This window comes from Protomyctophum parallelum (assembly GCF_964188405.1).
Source record: "Protomyctophum parallelum genome assembly, chromosome: 11".
NCBI lineage: Eukaryota > Metazoa > Chordata > Actinopteri > Myctophiformes > Myctophidae > Protomyctophum > Protomyctophum parallelum.
In genome coordinates, this window is record NC_139707.1 from 2,908,119 (window position 1) to 2,921,123 (window position 13,005).

Here is a 13,005-nt window from a genome sequence, read left to right on the forward strand (position 1 = left end):
TGGGAGCGTTACGGCTGTGACCTCCCGGTGGGAGCGTTACGGCTGTGACCTCCCGGTGTGAGCGTTCCGGCTGTGACCTCCCGGTGGGAGCTCCTCACTGATGGCAGGTGAGTCCGATAGGGGAACAAACAGCAGTGGCAAGTTTGGGAGGAAGTATAGTTGGCTTGTTGATAAATGAAAAAAATGGAAAAACTAAATATTACCACGATATACCCATGATCACATAATGCACAAAATAGTAATGCAAGGTTAAAAACAATATTTTAGGGTCTAGATTATAGATTAGATCTCTGTCTGTCTGTCTGTCCGTGTCCCTTATGATACCCGTCGTACCCATCTGTTTGTCTACCTTTCATGTCCATATATGGATATCCCTGGCATGCTTTTTATGCCCATTTATGGGCGTAAAAAGAATGCCCAAATATCCCATATTCATAGACAGACAGAGATCTCCACATATGGGCATAAAAGGTAAACAAACAGATGGGTACCATTTGGGGTACTGCATCACTCTGTCTGTGTTTGATGATTTGGGGTACTGCATCACTCTGTCTGTGTTTGATGATTTGGGTACTGCATCACTCTGTCTGTGTTTGATGATTTGGGTACTGCATCACTCTGTCTGTGTTTGATGATTTGGGTACTGCATCACTCTGTCTGTGTTTGATGATTTGGGTACTGCATCACTCTGTCTGTGTTTGATGATTTGGGTACTGCATCACTCTGTCTGTGTTTGATGATTTGGGGTACTGCATCACTCTGTCTGTGTTTGGTGATTTGGGTACTGCATCACTCTGTCTGTGTTTGATGATTTGGGGTACTGCATCACTCTGTCTGTGTTTGATGATTTGGGGTACTGCATCACTCTGTCTGTGTTTGATGATTTGGGGTACTGCATCACTCTGTCTGTGTTTGATGATTTGGGTACTGCATCACTCTGTCTGTGTTTGATGATTTGGGGTACTGCATCACTCTGTCTGTGTTTGATGATTTGGGTACTGCATCACTCTGTCTGTGTTTGATGATTTGGGTACTGCATCACTCTGTCTGTGTTTGATGATTTGGGTACTGCATCACTCTGTCTGTGTTTGATGATTTGGGTACTGCATCACTCTGTCTGTGTTTGATGATTTGGGTACTGCATCACTCTGTCTGTGTTTGATGATTTGGGTACTGCATCACTCTGTCTGTGTTTGATGATTTGGGTACTGCATCACTCTGTCTGTGTTTGATGATTTGGGTACTGCATCACTCTGTCTGTGTTTGATGATTTGGGTACTGCATCACTCTGTCTGTGTTTGATGATTTGGGGTACTGCATCACTCTGTCTGTGTTTGATGATTTGGGTACTGCATCACTCTGTCTGTGTTTGATGATTTGGGTACTGCATCACTCTGTCTGTGTTTGATGATTTGGGTACTGCATCACTCTGTCTGTGTTTGATGATTTGGGGTACTGCATCACTCTGTCTGTGTTTGATGATTTGGGGTACTGCATCACTCTGTCTGTGTTTGATGATTTGGGTACTGCATCACTCTGTCTGTGTTTGTTGATTTGGGTACTGCATCACTCTGTCTGTGTTTGATGATTTGGGTACTGCATCACTCTGTCTGTGTTTGATGATTTGGGGTACTGCATCACTCTGTCTGTGTTTGATGATTTGGGTACTGCATCACTCTGTCTGTGTTTGATGATTTGGGTACTGCATCACTCTGTCTGTGTTTGATGATTTGGGGTACTGCATCACTCTGTCTGTGTTTGATGATTTGGGGTACTGCATCACTCTGTCTGTGTTTGATGATTTGGGTACTGCATCACTCTGTCTGTGTTGGATGATTTGGGGTACTGCATCACTCTGTCTGTGTTTGATGATTTGGGGTACTGCATCACTCTGTCTGTGTTTGATGATTTGGGGTACTGCATCACTCTGTCTGTGTTTGATGATTTGGGGTACTGCATCACTCTGTCTGTGTTTGATGATTTGGGGTACTGCATCACTCTGTCTGTGTTTGATGATTTGGGTACTGCATCACTCTGTCTGTGTTTGATGATTTGGGGTACTGCATCACTCTGTCTGTGTTTGATGATTTGGGGTACTGCATCACTCTGTCTGTGTTTGATGATTTGGGTACTGCATCACTCTGTCTGTGTTTGATGATTTGGGTACTGCATCACTCTGTCTGTGTTTGATGATTTGGGTACTGCATCACTCTGTCTGTGTTTGATGATTTGGGTACTGCATCACTCTGTCTGTGTTTGATGATTTGGGTACTGCATCACTCTGTCTGTGTTTGATGATTTGGGTACTGCATCACTCTGTCTGTGTTTGATGATTTGGGTACTGCATCACTCTGTCTGTGTTTGATGATTTGGGGTACTGCATCACTCTGTCTGTGTTTGATGATTTGGGTACTGCATCACTCTGTCTGTGTTTGATGATTTGGGGTACTGCATCACTCTGTCTGTGTTTGATGATTTGGGTACTGCATCACTCTGTCTGTGTTTGATGATTTGGGTACTGCATCACTCTGTCTGTGTTTGATGATTTGGGTACTGCATCACTCTGTCTGTGTTTGATGATTTGGGTACTGCATCACTCTGTCTGTGTTTGATGATTTGGGTACTGCATCACTCTGTGTTTGATGATTTGGGTACTGCATCACTCTGTCTGTGTTTGATGATTTGGGTACTGCATCACTCTGTCTGTGTTTGATGATTTGGGTACTGCATCACTCTGTGTTTGATGATTTGGGTACTGCATCACTCTGTGTTTGATGATTTGGGGTACTGCATCACTCTGTCTGTGTTTGATGATTTGGGTACTGCATCACTCTGTCTGTGTTTGATGATTTGGGGTACTGCATCACTCTGTCTGTGTTTGATGATTTGGGTACTGCATCACTCTGTCTGTGTTTGATGATTTGGGTACTGCATCACTCTGTCTGTGTTTGATGATTTGGGGTACTGCATCACTCTGTCTGTGTTTGATGATTTGGGTACTGCATCACTCTGTCTGTGTTTGATGATTTGGGTACTGCATCACTCTGTCTGTGTTTGATGATTTGGGTACTGCATCACTCTGTCTGTGTTTGATGATTTGGGTACTGCATCACTCTGTCTGTGTTTGATGATTTGGGTACTGCATCACTCTGTCTGTGTTTGATGATTTGGGTACTGCATCACTCTGTCTGTGTTTGATGATTTGGGTACTGCATCACTCTGTCTGTGTTTGATGATTTGGGTACTGCATCACTCTGTGTTTGATGATTTGGGTACTGCATCACTCTGTGTTTGATGATTTGGGTACTGCATCACTCTGTGTTTGATGATTTGGGTACTGCATCACTCTGTGTTTGATGATTTGGGTACTGCATCACTCTGTCTGTGTTTGATGATTTGGGGTACTGCATCACTCTGTCTGTGTTTGATGATTTGGGTACTGCATCACTCTGTGTTTGATGATTTGGGTACTGCATCACTCTGTCTGTGTTTGATGATTTGGGGTACTGCATCACTCTGTCTGTGTTTGATGATTTGGGGTACTGCATCACTCTGTCTGTGTTTGATGATTTGGGGTACTGCATCACTCTGTCTGTGTTTGATGATTTGGGTACTGCATCACTCTGTCTGTGTTTGATGATTTGGGTACTGCATCACTCTGTCTGTGTTTGATGATTTGGGGTACTGCATCACTCTGTCTGTGTTTGATGATTTGGGTACTGCATCACTCTGTCTGTGTTTGATGATTTGGGTACTGCATCACTCTGTCTGTGTTTGATGATTTGGGGTACTGCATCACTCTGTCTGTGTTGGATGATTTGGGGTACTGCATCACTCTGTCTGTGTTGGATGATTTGGGGTACTGCATCACTCTGTCTGTGTTTGATGATTTGGGTACTGCATCACTCTGTCTGTGTTTGATGATTTGGGTACTGCATCACTCTGTCTGTGTTTGATGATTTGGGGTACTGCATCACTCTGTCTGTGTTTGATGATTTGGGTACTGCATCACTCTGTCTGTGTTTGATGATTTGGGGTACTGCATCACTCTGTGTTTGATGATTTGGGTACTGCATCACTCTGTCTGTGTTTGATGATTTGGGTACTGCATCACTCTGTCTGTGTTTGATGATTTGGGTACTGCATCACTCTGTCTGTGTTTGATGATTTGGGGTACTGCATCACTCTGTCTGTGTTTGATGATTTGGGTACTGCATCACTCTGTCTGTGTTTGATGATTTGGGTACTGCATCACTCTGTCTGTGTTTGATGATTTGGGTACTGCATCACTCTGTCTGTGTTTGATGATTTGGGTACTGCATCACTCTGTCTGTGTTTGATGATTTGGGTACTGCATCACTCTGTCTGTGTTTGATGATTTGGGGTACTGCATCACTCTGTCTGTGTTTGATGATTTGGGTACTGCATCACTCTGTCTGTGTTTGATGATTTGGGGTACTGCATCACTCTGTCTGTGTTTGATGATTTGGGGTACTGCATCACTCTGTCTGTGTTTGATGATTTGGGGTACTGCATCACTCTGTCTGTGTTTGATGATTTGGGTACTGCATCACTCTGTCTGTGTTTGGTGATTTGGGGTACTGCATCACTCTGTCTGTGTTTGATGATTTGGGTACTGCATCACTCTGTCTGTGTTTGATGATTTGGGGTACTGCATCACTCTGTCTGTGTTTGATGATTTGGGTACTGCATCACTCTGTCTGTGTTTGATGATTTGGGGTACTGCATCACTCTGTCTGTGTTTGATGATTTGGGTACTGCATCACTCTGTCTGTGTTTGATGATTTGGGTACTGCATCACTCTGTCTGTGTTTGATGATTTGGGGTACTGCATCACTCTGTCTGTGTTTGATGATTTGGGTACTGCATCACTCTGTCTGTGTTTGATGATTTGGGTACTGCATCACTCTGTCTGTGTTTGATGATTTGGGTACTGCATCACTCTGTCTGTGTTTGATGATTTGGGGTACTGCATCACTCTGTCTGTGTTTGATGATTTGGGGTACTGCATCACTCTGTCTGTGTTTGATGATTTGGGGTACTGCATCACTCTGTCTGTGTTTGATGATTTGGGGTACTGCATCACTCTGTCTGTGTTTGATGATTTGGGGTACTGCATCACTCTGTCTGTGTTTGATGATTTGGGTACTGCATCACTCTGTCTGTGTTTGATGATTTGGGTACTGCATCACTCTGTCTGTGTTTGATGATTTGGGTACTGCATCACTCTGTCTGTGTTTGATGATTTGGGGTACTGCATCACTCTGTCTGTGTTTGATGATTTGGGGTACTGCATCACTCTGTCTGTGTTTGATGATTTGGGGTACTGCATCACTCTGTCTGTTTGATGATTTGGGTACTGCATCACTCTGTCTGTGTTTGATGATTTGGGTACTGCATCACTCTGTCTGTGTTTGATGATTTGGGGTACTGCATCACTCTGTGTTTGATGATTTGGGTACTGCATCACTCTGTCTGTGTTTGATGATTTGGGTACTGCATCACTCTGTCTGTGTTTGATGATTTGGGGTACTGCATCACTCTGTCTGTGTTTGATGATTTGGGTACTGCATCACTCTGTCTGTGTTTGATGATTTGGGGTACTGCATCACTCTGTCTGTGTTTGATGATTTGGGTACTGCATCACTCTGTCTGTGTTTGATGATTTGGGTACTGCATCACTCTGTCTGTGTTTGATGATTTCCGGTTGCCATGGTCACCTGATGTAGTAGGGAGTATAGGCTGACATCACAGACCTTCCTATTTGGGTGAGAATCACATGGAACTCCATATTTGGGCATGACTGACATCATATTCACATCCACGTCATAGTGACATCACAGTGATGATGATGATGATGTGAGCACGGTCAGCTCAGCTTTAAAAGCAGAATATCACGCTTGAGAGGCATCAATCAGTGACCCTGAAATCGCCAGCGTTCACGTAATAATAAACATACTTTTGCAACATATATATATATACACAATGCCAGCAATCGCGAGAAAGTTGGTGGTGGTGGGAGACGGAGGCTGTGGGAAGATGTGTCTACTCGTCGTGTTCAGTAAGAACGTCTTCCCAGAGGTCTACGTGCCGACAGTGTTCGAGACGTACATGGCGAACATGGAGGTGAAAAAGAAACGGGTGGAGCTGGCACTCTGGGACACGGCCGGCCAAGAGGTCTATGACAGACTACGTCCTCTCTCTCACTCTGGGACACGGCCGGCCAAGAGGTCTATGACAGACTACGTCCTCTCTCTCACTCTGGGACACGGCCGGCCAAGAGGTCTATGACAGACTACGTCCTCTCTCTTACTGGGACACCGACGTGGTCCTCATGTGCTACTCCATCGACAACCCAGGAAGTCTGGAGAACGTCCTTCACCATGTGGGCCCCGGAGGTCAGACACTTCTGCCCCAATGTTCACCATGTGGGCCCCGGAGGTCAGACACTTCTGCCCCAATGTCCCCGTCGTCTTGGTGGGGAATAAAAAGGACCTGCTCCACGACGAGGACACCCGCACGGAGCTGGCCAAGATTAACCCATTCTGACCTGAGATCAGATTCATACGAGGTTTCCGCCGGACACACACTGGTCTGATGAACCCATTCTGACCTGAGATCAGATTCTAAAAATGTCAGTCGCTCTTCGATTTTTCAAAAATAGCAGACCTACAAGCTCGTATCGCGCCACTCGGTGGCGCGATATGAGCTTGTAGGTCTGCTATTTTTCAATAGCTAAAGCATAACATGATGCTGACACCAAAATGGGTGCCCGGTCAGAATGGGTTAAGCAGACACCTGTGACGGCGGAGCAGGGGCGCTACGTGGCAGACAGGATCGGCGCCTTTGGACACATGGAGTGCTCTCCCAAAACAAAGGAGGGCGTGAGGGAGGTTTTTGAGATGGCCGCCAGGGCGGCGCTAGAATCTAGAAAAAGGAAAAACAAAACGTCATGTCGTCTACTGTAAATGGACGCGAGACCTGCTTTCCAGCATGGGGGGTCGAGGGTCAAAGTGGCGACGTCACATGACCTCCTTTACTGCCGTGAAAAACATTAAAAGTCCATAGACTTTGGATGGCTTTTTTGTGGTTAAAAGTGCTCAAAACAAATGTGAGGCTATAGTGGCCCTCAAACTGTTCTGGGAACAGCACTAATTCACAACATAGCCAACAGATCTTATACATATTGTAACTGTATACGTTTATTTCATTGTATGCAACATATTTTGGTTTATTTTGTCTTATTTGTGTTTATTTTGTAAAATATGAAATAATAATATTGGAAATGATTGCAACCATTGTCTCTTGTTGTCTTCAATGATGTTTTTTAAATACAGTATGTGCACTGCCATTTGTGCGTATGGGGAGGAGAGGAATGTTTGTAGGTTAGATTGAAAAAATAATAAACTTAAATATCATGTAAAAAGAAAATCAGTATATCCCTCATATGCCTGTGTATGCGTACGTCACTTTCGTGTGTTAAGTTTTAATATTAGTCAATAAGCTACTACTTTAGACTGAAGTAATTAACCCATTCTGAACGGGCACCCATTTTGGTGTCGGCATCATGTTATGCTTTAGCTATTGAAAAATAGCAGATCTACAAGCTCGTATCGCGCCACCGAGTGGCGCGATACGAGCTTGTAGGTCTGCTAATTTTTGAAAAATCGAAGAACGACTGACATTTTTTTAGAATCTGATCTCAGGTCAGAATGGGTTCATCAGACCAGTGTGTGTCCGGCGGAAACCTCGTATGAATCTGATCTCAGGTCAGAATGGGTTCATCAGACCAGTGTGTGTCCGGCGGAAACCTCGTATGAATCTGATCTCAGGTCAGAATGGGTTCATCAGACCAGTGTGTGTCCGGCGGAAACCTCGTATGAATCTGATCTCAGGTCAGAATGGGTTAAAGCGGGTCATGTTTGCATGTTTGGAATTGTAACAGCTATAATCAGTAATATATCAGTATTCTGATATTAACCTGCTGAGGGCCACATTAAGTGAAACTGGGGGCCGCCAGTTGTGCTCACTATTATTATCCCATAATAGACCCGAGGATTCGACCAATCATTAGCCTCATAGCAGTGTTTCTACCAATCATTAGCCTCATAGCAGTGGATTCTACCAATCATTAGCCTCATAGCAGTGTTGATGCAGATCTATAAGCTCACGAGTTTCAGAGCGACACATTTCAAGCTTAGATTAGCTTATTTTCAGCAACCAGGTGTAAATAAAACCAGCCATTAACCCATTCTGACCTGAGATCAGATTCATACGAGGTTTCCGCCGGACACACACTGGTCTGATGAACCCATTCTGACCTGAGATCAGATTCTAGAAATGTCAGTCGCTCTTCGATAAAAAAAAAAATAGCAGACCTACAAGCTCATATCGCGCCACTCGGTGGCGCGATATGAGCTTGTAGATCTGCTATTTTTAAATAGCTAAAGCATAACATGATGCTGACACCAAAATGGGTGCCCGGTCAGAATGGGCTAATTACGATGAACCGCCAAAATAAGTTTTAGTATAGACTAAATCAAGTGTAAAGTCGACTAAAATCGTATAGCCTATATTTGGTCGACTAAAACTTTTAGTCGACCAGTCGGCACAAAGGAGCAAAACAACAACAAAGAATATAGGAGAAGAAACATAAATTGACAACAATGATGGTCGAAATAAAAGTTAACAAGATAAAATGTAACATAAATAAGTGAGTTTTTAAGGAGACCTTGAAACCTTCAACAGACTCTGCATTTTTAATTTTGCATCAGGTCAGGCCAGCAAAAAAGAATCTCTCCTATAAGCTCAGGCCAGGCCAGCCACAGTCAATTTCAATTCAATTCAGGCAGTGTTGCTGTTGTTGTCATTGTGTGTCTTATGTTAATGGAGGGAGGAAGTTAATAATATAAATAACATCAGATGGTACATTTCTCATGTGAAATTGCTGCAAAGGCCCCCAAAATGTCCCCCAAGGGCCCCCAAAATTCTGGCGCGCGCAGTGTGATTTGGATTTGGAGTTCCACTCCGGGCCTGCACTCTGCACCCCCAGAGATGGGCAGTATTTGAAATACATGTATTTGAAATACGTATTTGAAATACTTTTTTTGTATTTTGTAATTTGTATTTCGCTGAGATGGAAGAAATGAGATGTATTTTGTATTTAAATAAATTTTTTGACCCAGTATTTGTATTTTGTATCAAAATACATTTTCAATATATTTTGCCCATTATTGGTTGGGTGGAAGGGGATCTGATTTGTATAAGCTTGGCTTGACCAAAACTAAACGGGCATAGAGCCCCGCTCTCCGATGGACGCCGCGCATGGGACCGGACCTCGCGAGGTCTTATTCAAAAAAATATTTGTGGACCTTCATCATTTCTAGTTGAGGACCCCTGATCTAGAATATATAGGAAATGAGCGTACACAAAGTACTGCAATTAAAGATAAAGAAAAATTATAAATGTTTTGTTGGTACACAACAGGGAAACCAACTGTGTTTTACAGAAGGCCACACATCTGCTGTGGCTATCAAACACTGTCAGGGTTTATACCGCAGTCGATCAGCTCCATCGTCTTCACCCCGACAACCTCATAAACAAACAGCAGATATGGGACAAACATGAGCTATGAGCCGTACTGTATGACAGCATTGTAAACGGGACGGTGTCAGGACTCTGTGACGAAACGAGAAGCTTGACCCACCTCTGCGGCGGGTCCTCGCGTCTAGCGCCACTAATCTGTGTCGCAGCGCCATCCGAGTGACACACACACACACACTTTGTCTTTGCCCAATGACCCTGTGTTGCCGAAGCAAGTTGGTCATTATTATTATTATATATATGGTGGTTAACAAATATTTTGTATTCAATCGTTTTGTGATAAAAAAAAAACATATTATAGACAGTATATAGACTAGGGCCGGGACTAATTGGGATTAATTTAGATTCATTAACTACAGAAAAATTTATCGCGATTAACTACAGATAAATTAATCGCACCTTTTTTTTCACCGCGGAACGTTTCTCACTTTTCTATAGTACTGAAAACTGGAAATAATAAAAAGTCACCCCATTTTGTGTTGCCTAGAACTGGAGGTCTGACAAAAAACAGTAACAATATGAAGTAAGTACAGCTTTGTGATGTCACTGAGATGTACTTGTTACTGTTACTAAATTTGTTTCTGACCTCCAGTTCTAGGCAACACAGAATGGGGTGACTTTTTATTATTATTTCCACAACAGGTATATTAATGACAGTAAAATGTTGAAAATGAGTGGTATCCTGTAGTCACTATTCATTGATTCACTGGGATACCAAAAAACATTTAAAAAAAAGGTTTCTCTGTGTTCTCGGGTTGAATATTGATATACGATTAAAATGCGATTAATCTAGATTAATTAATCGCAAAGCCTCTGATTAATTAGATTCATTTTTTTAATCAAGTCCCAGCTCTAATATAGACAGTTCAAAGTTCCCCAAATTAAATGCACATTCAGTCCGACAAGAAAGCAGCGATAAAAACACATCCCCAACCTCATGGAAACAATAGTGTTTATACACTGTGGTATGGGCTGCTGCTACTTTTTTGTCTCCACCAGGCCGAAGGCATGTGGGGAGAGTATGTTTTGCACTCCGTCCGTCCGCGTGTCCGTCCGTCCGTCCGTGTGTCCGTCCGTGTGTCCGTGAACAGCTAATCTCGCCCACCGTTAACCCGGTCGATGCCATATTTTGCACAAACACTCCCTGGATGCCAACGATGAACCTCTGCCCCAAACTTTCCACAACGGCCTGTTATAGCGCCACCAGGAGGCCGCTTTGTGCAAAACAAGTTTTTGCACAGTACACCTACACATTTTGTCCAAACATCGCGCAAATTGGTACACAGTCTCTCTAGAGCCATTCAACGAAACGGGTCTTTCAGATTTATCAGACTCCATCCTGATTGGTTAAGATTGGCTTCCAAAGTTCACAGGAGTGCTCAGTTTCAAACAAAATGCTGCAAATCATGAACACATCGCGTGATTTCCGTGAAATTGTGCACCCACATTCCCACTAGGCCGAGGACGAAATGCCACATGAACAATTTCAACTCAGCCTCAAGGTGGCGCTATAACTGGCCGAAAAGTGTTTTTACCTCTAACTGCACGGATCTGTGGATAACCTGGTGGAGACCTGTGCCCGGAAGGGCACTTTTTCTAGTTTACTGTGGTATGGGCTGCTGCTACTTTTATTTACTGTGGTATGGGCTGCTGCTACTTTTATTTACTGTGGTATGGGCTGCTGCTACTTTTATTTACTGTGGTATGGGCTGCTGCTACTTTTATCTGTGAGTATACTGCTGCTTCCAGCACTGGGGGATGATGACAGCGTTTGAAAAAGAGACATTGCAGTCGGGACTTACAAACAGAAGAAGTGCCAGAAGTAGTGCTGTTGTGTAGCACTTAGGCCCCTGTCCAACAGACAGGGCCGTTTGAAGGGACTGATCAAATGCCAGGCAGCGCGGCGGCCCCCGTCTCTCTCACCCTGTCTCCAGGCTTTGACCTTCAGCCATCTCTGTAAACCACAGTCTACTTCAGGATGGGGCCTGTGTGTGTAAAACGAGAAGTCACCTCAGCCAAGGGCATCCAGCTAAGTACATCATTTATGTAATGTAATTTATCCCCGTCGCATCGTAATTAAACCGAGCACTCTCTCTTTGCTGGCAGGCGAAAAGGTCGAGGATGGTCTCTCCTCCTCTCATCCGAGAGATAGCCGGAGGAGATCGGCGAGCATGGGTGACACTTTGCTGTGTTGTTCCGGTACAGCCATTGCATTGTGAGCCATAATAATCCCCTTTCTGTCTTGTATTATCTCCACCTATTGCCCAGTGCTACCATTCTGGGAGTGTTTTAACCCATTCTGACCTGAGATCAGATTCATACGAGGGTTTCCACTGGACACACACTGGTCTGATTAACCCATTCTGACCTGAGATCAGATTCTAAAAATGTCAGTTGTTCTTCGATTTTTCAAAAATAGCAGACCTACAAGCTCGTAGCGCGCCACTCGGTGGCGCGCTATGAGCTTGTAGATCTGCTATTTTTCAATAGCTAAAGCATAACATGATGCTGACACCAAAATGGGTGCCCGGTCAGAATGGGTTAAAAAGAAAATGTGTTTGTTTGTTGCAAATATTTTTAACCTGTTATGTGGCAGTGTAATAAATAAATACATTATTATTATTATAATAATTATTATAATTTATTCATTATTATTATTATTATTGTTGTCCTATAGGTGTAGGGCTGTCACAATTACACATTTAAATTGATGATTAATTGTCAATAAGTGTCATTGACAATTTATATCTGTTTATCGTCACAATTCTTCCACTTCATTAATGTACAAAGAAGATATATCCAAAGATGGCAGCACGCTCTCAGCCACAGCAGACAAAAGGTTAACAACATGCCGTCATGTGATCTCAGCGGAATTCAACACCTTGCTTCGTGTGGCGTGGGAGAATGTGTCGCCACACTCCGCTCACACCCCTTCCCGCCCCGGCCGTCAAAGGAATCAGAGAGAAGAAGAATGTGTCGACGTTCATTATTTCTTGGCGGGCAGAGGAGAACGTCCAAAAGCCCCCAGGAATAGAACATCGGCGTGGCCCACTCGCATGCTGAGTCATGGAGACGGGGAGGTTCTCCTTCCTGCGTATAGCCTCTGAAAGCATGTTGACAAGGTTTCTTGTCCAAAGGTAATCATCAGCAGCAGAATATAGCTTACACGCTCACCATTCATTTTCCATTTGTAGCACTTAGCTGTTGCAATTAGTGACTCCAACACCCCATGGTAGTTCACGACCAGATGCACTTTGCCACTCAGGCGGTGTAATTGGAGCAAGCACTTACTGTTCACAAATACTCCCGAAATATCGCTGCCGGCGGGCGGAAACCCTGTATCTCCATTTCTTTTAAATTCACTAATGGCTCACAATGCAG

At 43.7% G+C, this 13,005-nt stretch overlaps 1 pseudogene across 1 annotated transcript; it reads left to right on the top strand.

Moving 5' to 3' along the window:
* The first annotated feature begins 6,006 nt into the window (after nucleotides 1-6,006).
* LOC310866452 (rho-related GTP-binding protein RhoA-D-like) lies at nucleotides 6,007-6,989 on the top strand (annotated as a pseudogene). Its single transcript has 3 exons — nucleotides 6,007-6,198; nucleotides 6,305-6,549; nucleotides 6,837-6,989. The product of its transcript is annotated as a rho-related GTP-binding protein RhoA-D-like (transcript).
* Nucleotides 6,990-13,005: the final 6,016 nt, after the last annotated feature.